This window comes from Lolium rigidum, chromosome 6 (assembly GCF_022539505.1).
Source record: "Lolium rigidum isolate FL_2022 chromosome 6, APGP_CSIRO_Lrig_0.1, whole genome shotgun sequence".
NCBI lineage: Eukaryota > Viridiplantae > Streptophyta > Magnoliopsida > Poales > Poaceae > Lolium > Lolium rigidum.
The window spans coordinates 350,005,508-350,017,740 of NC_061513.1; the positions used below are offsets into that span (position 1 = coordinate 350,005,508).

Consider the following 12,233-nt stretch of genomic DNA (forward strand, 5'->3'; position numbering starts at 1 on the left):
CGGTTGCACCCAGAAACCATTCCCACTGATCCTCCGGGGAAAGGAAGCGCAATAGTTGAATCAAATGGACAACCATATGAATAACCTATATAAAAATTAGTGACATCCTTTCTGTTAAAAACAATATTATTTCAACATTTCCATATCGACAAACATAGAGCTGAAACACCAATACGAATTCTAGCTTCAGTTTTCTTACCAATACCATTCAGCCAATTGCCGAATATATTCGTTATATTTGTTGATGGTGGAATATCAAAAGTAGCATAAACAACTCTCCACACTAATCTAGCAAAAGGGCATGAGATAAAAAGATGACTCATTGTCTCCTTCGAGTCACAGAAACAACATTCCTTCCTCCCATTCCAATTTCTTTTTGCTAAATTGTCACATGCAAGTAAAACCTTTTTACTAAGGAACCACATTAACACTTTGATCTTCGGTTGGATTTTTAATTTCCAGAGATACTTTTTAAGAACCTTGTGTGACCATCCGTCAAATCAGTATACATAGACTTGACAGTAAAAACACCAAGTCGTAAGTTTTCATAGAAAACTATGTAGTTAATTATTCAACGATACTCCCATCAGGCGCCTACAGAAGTGACCTTGGAGTTCCACTTGTTTCACGTCAATTGTTGGGTGAAACCAATGCTTATAGGGACTAATGACAGAACATGTGCAACTGAAACATGCTTCCTGTTGAGCAATGTTGTATAGTGTAGGGTATTTTTGAGACAATGGTGTTAGTTCTAGCCAAGTATCTTCCATAAAACGTAGACCAGAACCATCACCTAAATTTAAAAAAAAGCCTCAGCTGGAGAACTCATCTTTAACATTCATCAAACATTTTCAGAAAGGCGAGGCAGTAGGTTTACATTGAACATGAGAAAGTGTTTTTTGGAAAAAAATATTTATTATGTAGCAGCTCTTGCCACACATCCTCTTCATTTTAGTAGATTATATAACCATTTGTTGAGTAAACACCTATTTTTAATGTCGAGTACCTCCTCCCCCCCCCCCCCCACCCCCACCCCCCATCCTTTGGTCTACAAATCACATTCCATTTAGTTAACCCGTATTTACGTTTGTAATGTTCACTTTGCAAAGAAAAAATTGAGATCAATAAAAATCAAGACGTTTTCTTTCCCCTTTGGGTATTTGCAAAAAAATACATCATAAATATCGGTAGGCTAGTGAGAATATAGTTGATAAGGACCAGCCGGTCTCCATATGATAACAGCTGCCAAGTTTTTCTTCAAACCGTCTTTCAACTAGGTACCATTCAGAGATTTGGAGTTTTCTATAGTGGATAGGTACGCCCAAATAACGAAAAGGGAAGAGATAAATAATTATTATTGTAAACGAAAGGATTAAGAATGTTTGTTGGGGACTGAAGTTACTTTCTCCAAGACAGTGGCTACTGACGAATCACGATTACTTTGCTGGTGCTACTCAATTGACAAGTAATACTCCCAGCTGGATACCGTTTCTGAGGCCTTCTACGTTACTCCTGTTGATTGATTGAGTTGAAGAATAAAATCTTAAGCTCCATAAAAGGGGAAAAGAGAGGTTCATCTAGTCTGGAACTGGGAGTCGCCACTCGCCAGCCGGACCATTTTATTCACCATGAAGCTATGTCAGGGATCCCCGTCCGAGAGCAGATACGATATGCATCAAAGGTATTACAAGGGATTACTCTCCCGGCATGATGTTGCCGAAATGCTTGGCACTCGCCCTAACCCACAACCTAGCCTTGGCTTTGATTTTGTCAATAGCAACATGAGAGGGGGTATGCCTTTGTAATACTCTTCTTAATTAATAGATTAGGGCAAAGCTTTTGCCCTCGTTTCAAAAAAAAAAAGCATCAAAGGTCATTGTCGCAACATACGCACTGGAAACCTACATTCGGGAATTCATTTGCAAATAACTGGAAACATTTCAGAACTACCAGTGTCAACCAACACAAAACCATGCTAACTAAACCATTGCTTTACATTCACCACACGAGCCTCGGCATGGACTAATGAGTTGTACATTGATGCTTGGATGTAGAGAGGAAGAAGAACATATTACAGGTACAAGGTGCAAGTCCATATTTGAACAGCAAAGAAGAAAAATCACCTTAACAAAGTCTTGAGATAATTCACGAGACACCATTCATACTGATTCTTGTACAGTATAACATTTGCATTTTCTGATTCACTCAAATCAGATGCGCTGGACTATTACAATTATGCAATCACGCATTTTACTACATGCAGGCAGAGGCAGAGCTACGTTGTGCTCGTTAACCGATCAGCTCCTTGCAGTCCTAGGGTTGGCCTCTTTGAACCACCGATGCTGTAGCGCGCTTTTCGCCGTAAGCCTCTTCTCCGGGTTGCACCGCAGGAGGCCGCTCAGCACCTCGAAACCAGCCTCCGACAGAGTTGGCGGGCCCCTGATCCTGGCCTCCCATGGACTGGGAAATCTGTGACGCAGAAAGCTTCCGGGTTGGCTTACGCCGGGCAACCGCTGGCCATTGTAGCCCGGCCACTCCTTGATGTCTGCTGTGCCCAGAATGTCCAAGATCTCGCTGAGGTTCTCCTTGTCCGTCCTCCCAAGGAACGGGTGCTTGCCGGCGAGGAGCTCCGCCATGATAACACCGAGTGACCATGTGTCGATACGCTCGTCGTAGTCCGTGGATCCGAGGATGATCTCCGGCGCGCGGTATCCCCGTGACCCGATAGGGTTGGAGTAGGGCGGGCCACCATCGGTGGTGAAGCTGCACGACAGCCCGAGGTCGCAGATCTTGACGTTTCCGCGGCTGTCGACGAGTATGTTGTCTGGCTTGAGGTCGCGGTGCATGAGGCCTAGACGGTTCATCCTTCTCACGCCTGCGAGGAGCTGCCTCATGATCAGGCGAACCTCCAGCTCCGTGTGTCTCCTCCTGAAGCGGTCGCGCTTCATGACGTGCTTGAGGGTCGGCCCCACGAACTCCATGGCGAGGAAGGCCTGGCCGCCGAGGAGGCCGGAGGCACGCGGCTGCACGATCGACGGGTGTCCGCTGCAGGTCTCGAGAGCCCTGATCTCGGCGGCGAAATAGTGGCCGTCGGGGTCCTGGATGCTCGCACGGAGACACTTGATGGCCACAATCTCGCCGGTACGTCGTTCCCGCGCCCGGTGAACGACTCCGAACGTCCCAGAGCCGAGCACCTCGAGCAGTTGGAAGCGGCTGGACATGGCAGTGTTCTTCAGCACCGGCGGTGTGGTGGTAGCCTCGTCGCCGTCATGGGGTGTCGATGACCACCCCATTGTTTCGCTAGCTACTCCAGGTATCGATCCGAGGCACGCATGTGCTAGTTTAGGTTAGCTTATATAGCTAGTTGCCGGCTCTAGTTTTGTCACCGGTTTGCACTAGGTCCAATTCCGAGTCTGATCGGGACTGCGTTGATGACTGGATGCTGTAACGGACTCGAAAACGCGTCGCCAGTTAAACTTGCCCGCGTCCGAGGCAACAGCCAGCAGCCACTGTGTTTCTTGCCTTTTACTCCCTAAAATATGTCAACTTTGGTCAACTTCATAAAGTTTAACCTTATATATTGATAAAAAAATATAAACATATACAATGAGGTACTAATATTTTTAGAATTATCATGAAATATATTTTTATATTATATTTGTATGATATAGTAAATCTTCAAATTATTATCTATATTGTAGTCAAACTTTTGTACGTAATTGCATGAAAAATTATACACATCATATTATGGGCAGGGTTTGCAAATGACTCCTGATAGGGTCCCTTAATATTGTTTTGTTGATCGAAACAGTGTCTTGAAGGATGCATCCTACGTTGTTGACATAGCTCGATGCAACCGTCTCCAGCTGTAACGGCTCACCATTGGTCTCGCCTACTTCGTAGACATCTTCTGTTTTTGTAGGTACCCTGTTTTGGCGCCTCTCCTTCCGTATCCTCTCGTCGGTTGGCTGCCATCGGTGGTCACGTTGCCACCCCCCCATCGGTGGTCCCGTTCCCACCACCGTCATCGGTGGTCCGGTTGCAAGCTAATTAAAAAGACAGATTACACGATGCGAGAAAAACCTAAACAGTTTGGCTGCAAGACGATCACATTCGACTTATCAGCAAGCCAATCGGAAGCAGGCTAACGTCGATGTTTACAACCAAGATGGCAACAAGGTTGTCATTCGTCACCACGACGGAGGCAGTGGCGGGCCTAGGATTTTGAGCATGTGTATTCAAAGTTTCAAAGGGTACCAAAAGAATGTTATGTACCGTCTAAAGCCTTCTTTTGGCATGTATACTAGTATGACTATAGCATCATATAGTTCTAACAATATAATACATATAGAAAGGTATAACCCAAGGTATGAAACAATCTTCTCTGGTACGTTGAACAATTGGAACTAATAGAAGTTCCAATTGGAATGAAGGTGGTCTGAATTTTTACTGCACATCAACAACAAATGGTTCAGAACTTCAGAAAATTGAACAGTATCGAGAACACGGCGCGTTGTCCAAATAGCTAACCTTAGTTCCGTCGTTCTGGTCTAGCTTTGGATTGTCGATGCGACATGAACAACAACAGGAACAGAGGTGCTGCCGTGGCGACCTTGGGGACGAGGTGGCGTGGAGACGAGGAGCCGCAGAGATACGACCGCACTCTGGCTGGGATTCCTTCGTCACTTAGGGCCCGTTTGGTAGCCTAGATCGAGTTTCCGCACCACTGCGCCAGGGAGAAGGGACCACCTGCGCATTTCAGATGGGTTATGGGCTAGAAAAGCCATGATGTTTGGTACCCCGTGAAGCCATGTCATTTTCTACACCGGATAGGGAAGACAAATCCCATTGTTTGGTTGCCTGGGCATACGTCTTTCTGCCCTAGTGGTGCAACGCAGACCTTGTTTGGTTGCATACATGAGCGTGTTGTGTAATCCCTTCTATTTGAGTGGTGAGGTTACCTAGTAGTGCTAACTGAATAATAACACATTCATCAACGTTCAGATCATCAAAAGGTGTTAGTAATTATACACATAAAATAGTTACCCTACTTGGCGATGCATCACGAGTAAAGCAAATATACTTGGTCCTAACTATTTTATGGAGTGGCTCAATGTGTTGATTTCCTTGCATCATGGTACTAGATGATCAAATGGCTAAGGTAGAGGGTTGCTTTTATAGGCTTGGTCATGATCTAGCGTCATGACACATAGGTGGACGACTCTTGTTTTGATTTGAGTAGTAAGGTGCTTGGTTGTCTTGCTCTCATCCATAGCAATATTTTAAACATGAGGTGTCATATCTTAGGATGCAAGCTATGTAGATATTTCCATCCTAGGTGGCCTTATCATTATCCTTAAGTCTTCTTTATTTTTGGGCATCCAAGTTGCATTTAGTACTAAATGGTTCTTGGATGATTTTATGCTTATGGATGAATCACTATATCATATGTGATTGTATTCATATTATAATTAGAATCAAAATGTCAAAGATAAGGATTATACCCTAATTTTGAATGGTGATGTTTGATTTCACCAAAGCATGATCATATAAGTTTCAACGGATGAAGCCTGGTGATCAGGGGGATATGTAAGCACCCCTTCTTTGCTCGACACGTGTCTAACGACGTTAGTACTGTACACGCATCGACGCAGTCCATCGCGTTGAGTGGAAGGGCGGAGAGACGCGGGGAAGGTGCACGACAACACGCTTGGCCGGGGAGACACTGGCGCGACCTCAGATGCGCGAGATGGAGGCCAGCGAGGTGGAGGTGGAGGCCGGTGACGTAGTGACCATTAGTGAGTGGCCGTTAGTGGCCGTTAGTGAGTAGCATAATCCAACGGTGGTGGACTAAATCCAACGATGATAACCGGGTGCTCACGTATCCCCCTCATCACCAAATCCACTCTCTAAGTTTCAAAATACTCATAGTTAATTTTATTCAAATAGTTTGAACTATAATTCATAATGTAAACAAATTTAGTTCTGTGATATTCCATATATTTAATAAGTTATAATTTAAATAAGAATATGCACCTTTTATGCATTTTAGACCCTGGGGTTTACCATATTTGGTAATAAGTTTAGAATTGAACTAGGTTTTACAGAAAGGTAGTTTCTTAACTTTTAAGTGTTAATAACTTAAGAGTTTGATTCTTAACTATCAGATGGTTATATGCCTCTCCTATCTCTAGGGTTTAATGATAAGTTTGTGTTGGTGTTGAGTTCAAGAGTTTAGTTCAGGAAATACCATGAGGTTCATGGTAGGGACATTTATTTGTTTAATACATGGAAAAGACAAGTTAAGAATGGTTCCTAATTATTTCATATTCTTTTATTTGTTGTTGAGTAGATATCTATATGTGGTTGCAAGTAATATCATATATGATCCTTTAAAAGATCTGGTCCTTGATCCTTGCTTAAGGTATTGTTGTGTTGGTTTTAGTTCCATTTGATCTAACCTTGGGTCAAATCATCTATACCCAAAACAAGGTTTTAGCAAAGGTCACATCGAGGTTTATAGCACTTGACTTGATGATCTATTTCAATTCCATCAACGCAAGTGAAACTTCAGTTACTGTGACATGTTTTATTTGAAAGCGCGAAAATTTCCCAGATTTTCTATGCATAAATACGATGCACATATCTGTTTCCTCTATTTTTGTAAGCCCAAATCATGGGATGTTACATTGAGCATATCCTCCTATTGCACACACATAGCTATAGTCTTTTCTATGTCTCACTTTTCACGAGACATGTTGTAATTGACAACAAAGTTGTCAAACTGTGCTGGCAATGAAGCCATGACCAAGTGAAAAAGAAGTGCAGGCTTTAACTCCAGGTCATCATCCATAGGTTTCAGCTTTGCAGCCAGGTTGCTCATCGTGAGGATGTGCTCCCTGATGCCATGTGCACCTCCAATGCACTTCTCTGTTACCAGTTGCTTCAGCAACTAAGTTGTATATGTCTTTGAAGAACCAGTGAACTGGCTCTTTATCTTTTCCCAGTACTTCCCAACGGAAGCACACTCTGCAATTGAGTCCACGATGGCATTCTCAATTGTGTTCTTTATAAATGCCATGCATTTCTTATTGGTTGTCTGTCACTTTTGGTTCTCTAAAGTGTAGGCCATCTCCATAGGAGCATGGTCTCATTTATTTTTTTCCATGCATCATCAGTATCCTTGTCATCTCGGATAGGATCAACAGGCTTTGTGGGCTGTAGTGTTTCAAGCACCCACTGCACCTCAGCACATACGAAGGCGAAATCCACATTCTTCCTCCACTCAGTGTAGTTGTCCCCTCTTAGGGTGGGAACATCCTCTTAGGGTGGGAACGTCATTGATGCAGCTCATCAAGTAGTACCCTCCTGAAAACCACAGTTGAGTGAGAACAGTACAATTGCATATTATAATCCAACATTGGTCCAAATTAAGACATGCAAGTGTTAATGCAAATAAAACTATATCACCGTTGGACAAAAATAGAGATAAATGCACGTATCATTGCAACAAAAACATGATCATGTCACTAATAATGTTCGTAATAAAATGACAGAATCATAATTGTTTCAACAATCACTTTTATTCAACTTTTAAATTTTAATCATCATTTTTTCATTTTTCAAATATAAAATTCATCTTTAACTGTTTGCAGTAGAAACTTTGAGTTCAAACTTTAAAATTTTCAAAGTTTAATTCCTGAACAAATATTTCTTTGGTCCTATTTATTCAAGAAAATTCCAGACAAAATTTGGCCAAAAAAACAACCCAAAACAGTCTAAAAAGCCTCTGGAAGTTCAATTAATATAAATAAACAGGAAACTCTGCGCAGGCCAATTTTGCTCATGTGGCCCACAACCCACGTGAGCGAAAGCTTTTTACGCTCCGCTCGGGCGAGTCAGCTTTCGTCCTGTTGGCTCACGACTGACCCATAAGCAGCCGTGGCCTGCCACCGCCAACGGTGAAACACGCTGACCGTGCGATGCAAATCCGACGTCGTCCCGCACCGATCGGACAGTATAAAAAACTGTCGGTTCGGTGGGAACCCTAACCATAGCCCATTTCCCCCGAGCCCCTCTCTACTTCTCTCTCTAGCGGTGGCGCCGCCCGGCTGCTACTCACGCTCGCGCGGCCAAGCACGCCGGTGACGAGCGCAACAAAGAGCTACTCTGCCCCATGCCTTTTTTACCTCTCCCGTGCCCACCAGTACCTTGACCGGCGGCCTGCGACGAGATGAGCGGAGCAACGGAGAACCAACGGCACCCCTCTGGCCCCATTGCCGGCGCGCGCGAGCAGCCCGAGGGTGAACGCGCCGCCGTCAACTGGCTTAGCGGCGGCGCCCTTTTCCGGCGAGCAGCATGAGCCGCATCACGGTAAGTTCTTTGCCCCGTCTCGAATAACAACATCAGGTGGAGAGGGGCTTATTCTTCTTCCAGGTGCCTCGGCTTGCCGATGCGCATCGGGATCGAGAGGAACAATGCGGCCTTGCGGTGGCGCAACTTTGCTGGCGAGCCCGAGGGCCTCGGCCGGTGGCCATTTTCTTTTTCTTTGCCCTTTCCCTTCTTGGATTCGATCTAGGGTTAGGGTTTGTGGACGAACTAGGGGTTTCTTCCTCTTTTCCTTTACTTTTCTTTCCCGGATCAAAGATCTACTACTAGGAACTACCTCTGATACCAATGTTAAACTTGCTAGATCAACTAGGGTAGATGATTGCCGGGTAGGAGAGGGACAATGTGGGTTTAACTTCTCCCTTGGAGGTGGAGCCCGCCGACATGGACATAGTGGTGACGGCGGCGCGTGGGTGAGCGAGAGGTGGCGGCACTGATGCTTCTCGACGACACAGCGCTAACCCTAATCGGCGGGTGTGTCAGTGGGAAGTGCGGTTACACGGTGAACCTCGTACTGCAAGCCACCGACCCTACCTGTCTTTATAGCGCTGGCGACAGGGGCTCACCAACCAGATAAGGTTGGGCGCCCCCGATCAGGGCACAGACAAGGTCCACGTCGAGCCGTTGGGCTCGAACGTGCGGGAGATCACCTAAGACCTAACATTATTAACATTTACATTCTGGGAAATCCACTTTGGCTCAAAGGAGCATATGAACTTGTTGTGTGAAAATACATTTTGAAGTGTCAAAAAATCCAAAATAAAATTTTGCATGTACATCTAGATATTTTGTGTTCGTACACAAGTTTTTAATTTTTTCTTTTTGTTTTTTAGGGATCTCCTGTAAAAAGACAAATTGTGATGCTACAACACGACTAGTACAGGACATTCTTTTTGTCTTTTTTGTACGTGCCACATAAAATGTTGTTTTTTCACGAAAACATTTGTAAGAACATAGAATGTCACGATGTACACTATAAATTTTATGTCTGAATTTTTTAACATTTTTATTTTAAAATAATTATCTTACATAGTATGTGCAAATGCTCATATGAGCCAAAACATACATTCTCTGATTCACAAATCAGATGCGCTTGACTACAACAATTATGCAATCATCAAGTTTGCTACAGGCAGGCGGCTACATTGTGCTCGTTAACTGATCAGCTCCTTGTAGTCTTCTTTTTGTGGGGATCAGCTCCTTGTAGTCCTAGGGTTGGCTTCCTTGAACCACCGATGCTGAAGCGCGCGCCCCGCCGTGAGCCTCTTCTCCGGATTGCATCGCAGGAGGCCGCTCAGCAGCTCGAAACCAGCCTCTGAAAGTGTTGGCGGGCCTCTGATCCTGGCCACCCCTGGACTGGGAAATCTGTGATGCAGAATGCTCCCAGGCTGGCTTCCGCCGGCTGGCAACCGCTGGCCATTGTAGCCTGGCCACTCCTTGATGTCTGCCGTGCCGAGAATGTCCAAGATCTCGCTGAGGTTCTCTCTGTCCGACCTCCCGAGGAACGGGCGCTTGCCGGCGAGGAGCTCCGCCATGATCACACCGAGCGACCACGTGTCGATACGCTCGTCGTAGTCCGTGGACCCGAGGATGATCTCCGGCGCGCGGTACCCCCGTGACCCGATAGGGTTGGAGTAGGGCCGGCCGTCGGTGAAGCTGCAGGATAGTCCGAGGTCGCAAATCTTGACGTTTCCGCGGCCGTCGACGAGCACGTTGTCCGGCTTGAGGTCGCGGTGCATGAGACCGAGACGGTTCATCCGCCTCACGCCTGCGAGGAGCTGCCTCATGATCAAGCGAACCTCCAGCTCGGTGTGCCTCCTCCTGAAGCGATCGCGCTTCATGACGTGCTTGAGTGTCGGCCCCACGAATTCCATGGCGAGGAAGGCCTGGCCGCCGAGGATGCCGGAGGCACGCGGCTGAACGATCGACGGGTGTCCGCTGCAGGTCTCGAGAGCTCTGACCTCGGCGGCGAAATAGTGGCCGTCGGGGTCCTGGATGCTCGCGCGGAGACACTTGATGGCCACAATCTCGCCGGTACGTCGTTCCCGCGCCCGGTGAACGACTCCGAACGTCCCAGAGCCGAGCAACTCGAGCAGTTGGAAGCGGCTGGCCATGGCAGTGTTCTTGAGCACCGGCGGCGGCGGTGTGGTGGTAGCCTCGTCGCCATCATGGGGTGTCGATGACCACCCCATTGTTTCGCTAGCTACTCCAGGTATCGATCCGAGGCACGCATGTGCTAGTTTAGGTTAGCTTATATAGCTAGTTGCCGGCTCTAGTTTTGTCACCGGTTTGCACTAGGTCCAATTCCGAGTCTAATCCGGACTGCGTTGATGACTGGATGCTGTAACGGACTCGAAAACGCGTCGCCAGTTAAACTTGTCCGCGTCCGAGGCAACACAGCCAGCAGCCACTGTGTTTCTTGCCTTTTACTCCCTAAAATATGTCAACTTTGGTCAAAAGTAAAACTTCATAAAGTTTAACCTTGTATATTGATAAAAAATATAAACATATACAATGAGGTACTAATAGTTTTAGAATTATCATGAAATATATTTTTATATTCTATTTGTATGATACAGTAAATCTTCGAATTATTATCCATATTTGTAGTCAAACTTTGGTACGTAATTGCACGAAAATTTATACGCATCATATTATGGGTAGGGTTTGCAAATGATTCCTGATAGGGTCCCTTAATATTGTTTTGTTGATTGAAACAGTGTCTCGAATGATGCATCCTACGTTGTCGACATAGCTCGATGCAACCGTCTCCAACTGTAACGGCTCACCATTGGCATCGCCTACTTCATAGACATCTTCTCTTTTTGTAGGTAGCCTGTTTTGGCGCCTCTGCTTCCGTATCCTCGTCGGTTGGCTGCCATTGGTGGTCACGTTGCCACCCCCCTCCATTGGTGGTCCCGTTCCCACCACCGTCATCGGTGGTCCGGTTCCAAGCTAAAAACACAGATTACACACGTGAGAAAAAACCTAAACAATTTAGCTGCATGACGGTCACATTCGACTTATCAGCAAGCCAATCGGAAGTAGGCTAAGGACGATGTTTACAACCAAGATGGCAACAAGGCTGTCATTCATCACCACGACGGAGGCCGTGGCAGGCCTAGGATTTTGAGCATGTGTATTCAAAGTTTCAAAGGGTACCAAAAGAATGTTATATACCGTATAAAGCCTGCGTTTTGGCATCTATACTAGTATGACTATAGCATCATATAGTTCTAACAGTAAAATACATAGAAGGTATAACCCAAGGTATGAAACAATCTTCTCTGGTACGTTGAACAATTGGAACTAATAGAAGTTCCAATTGGAATGAAGGTGGTCTGAATTTTTACTGCACATCAACAACGAATGGTTCAGAACTTCAGAAAATTGAAGAGTATCGATAAGACGACGCGGTGTCCAAATAGCTAACCTTAGTTCCGTCGTTCTGGTCGAGCTTTGGATTGTCGATGTGACATGAACAACAGCAGGAACAGAGGTATTGCCGTGGTGACCTTGGGGACGAGGTGGCGTGGAGACGAGGAGCCGCAGAGATACGACCGCACTCTGGCCGGGATTTCTTCGTCACTTAGGGTCCGTTTGGTAGCCTTGATCGAGTTTCCGCACCACTGCGCCAGGGAGAAGGGACCACCTGCGCGTTTCAGACGGGTCATGGGCTAGAAAAGCCATGCTATTTGGTACCCTGTGAAGCCATTTTCTGCACCGGATAGGGAAGACAACTCCCATTGTTTGGTTGCCTGGACATACGTCTTTCTGCCCTAGTGGTGCAACGCAGACCTTGTTTGGTTGCATACATGAGCGTGTTGTGTAACCCCTTCCATTTG

General features: G+C 45.8%; 1 pseudogene; it reads right to left on the reverse strand.

Annotated features, from left to right (window-relative positions):
• Nucleotides 1-2,297: 2,297 nt before the first annotated feature.
• LOC124664946 lies at nucleotides 2,298-10,580 on the reverse strand (annotated as a pseudogene).
• Nucleotides 10,581-12,233: the final 1,653 nt, after the last annotated feature.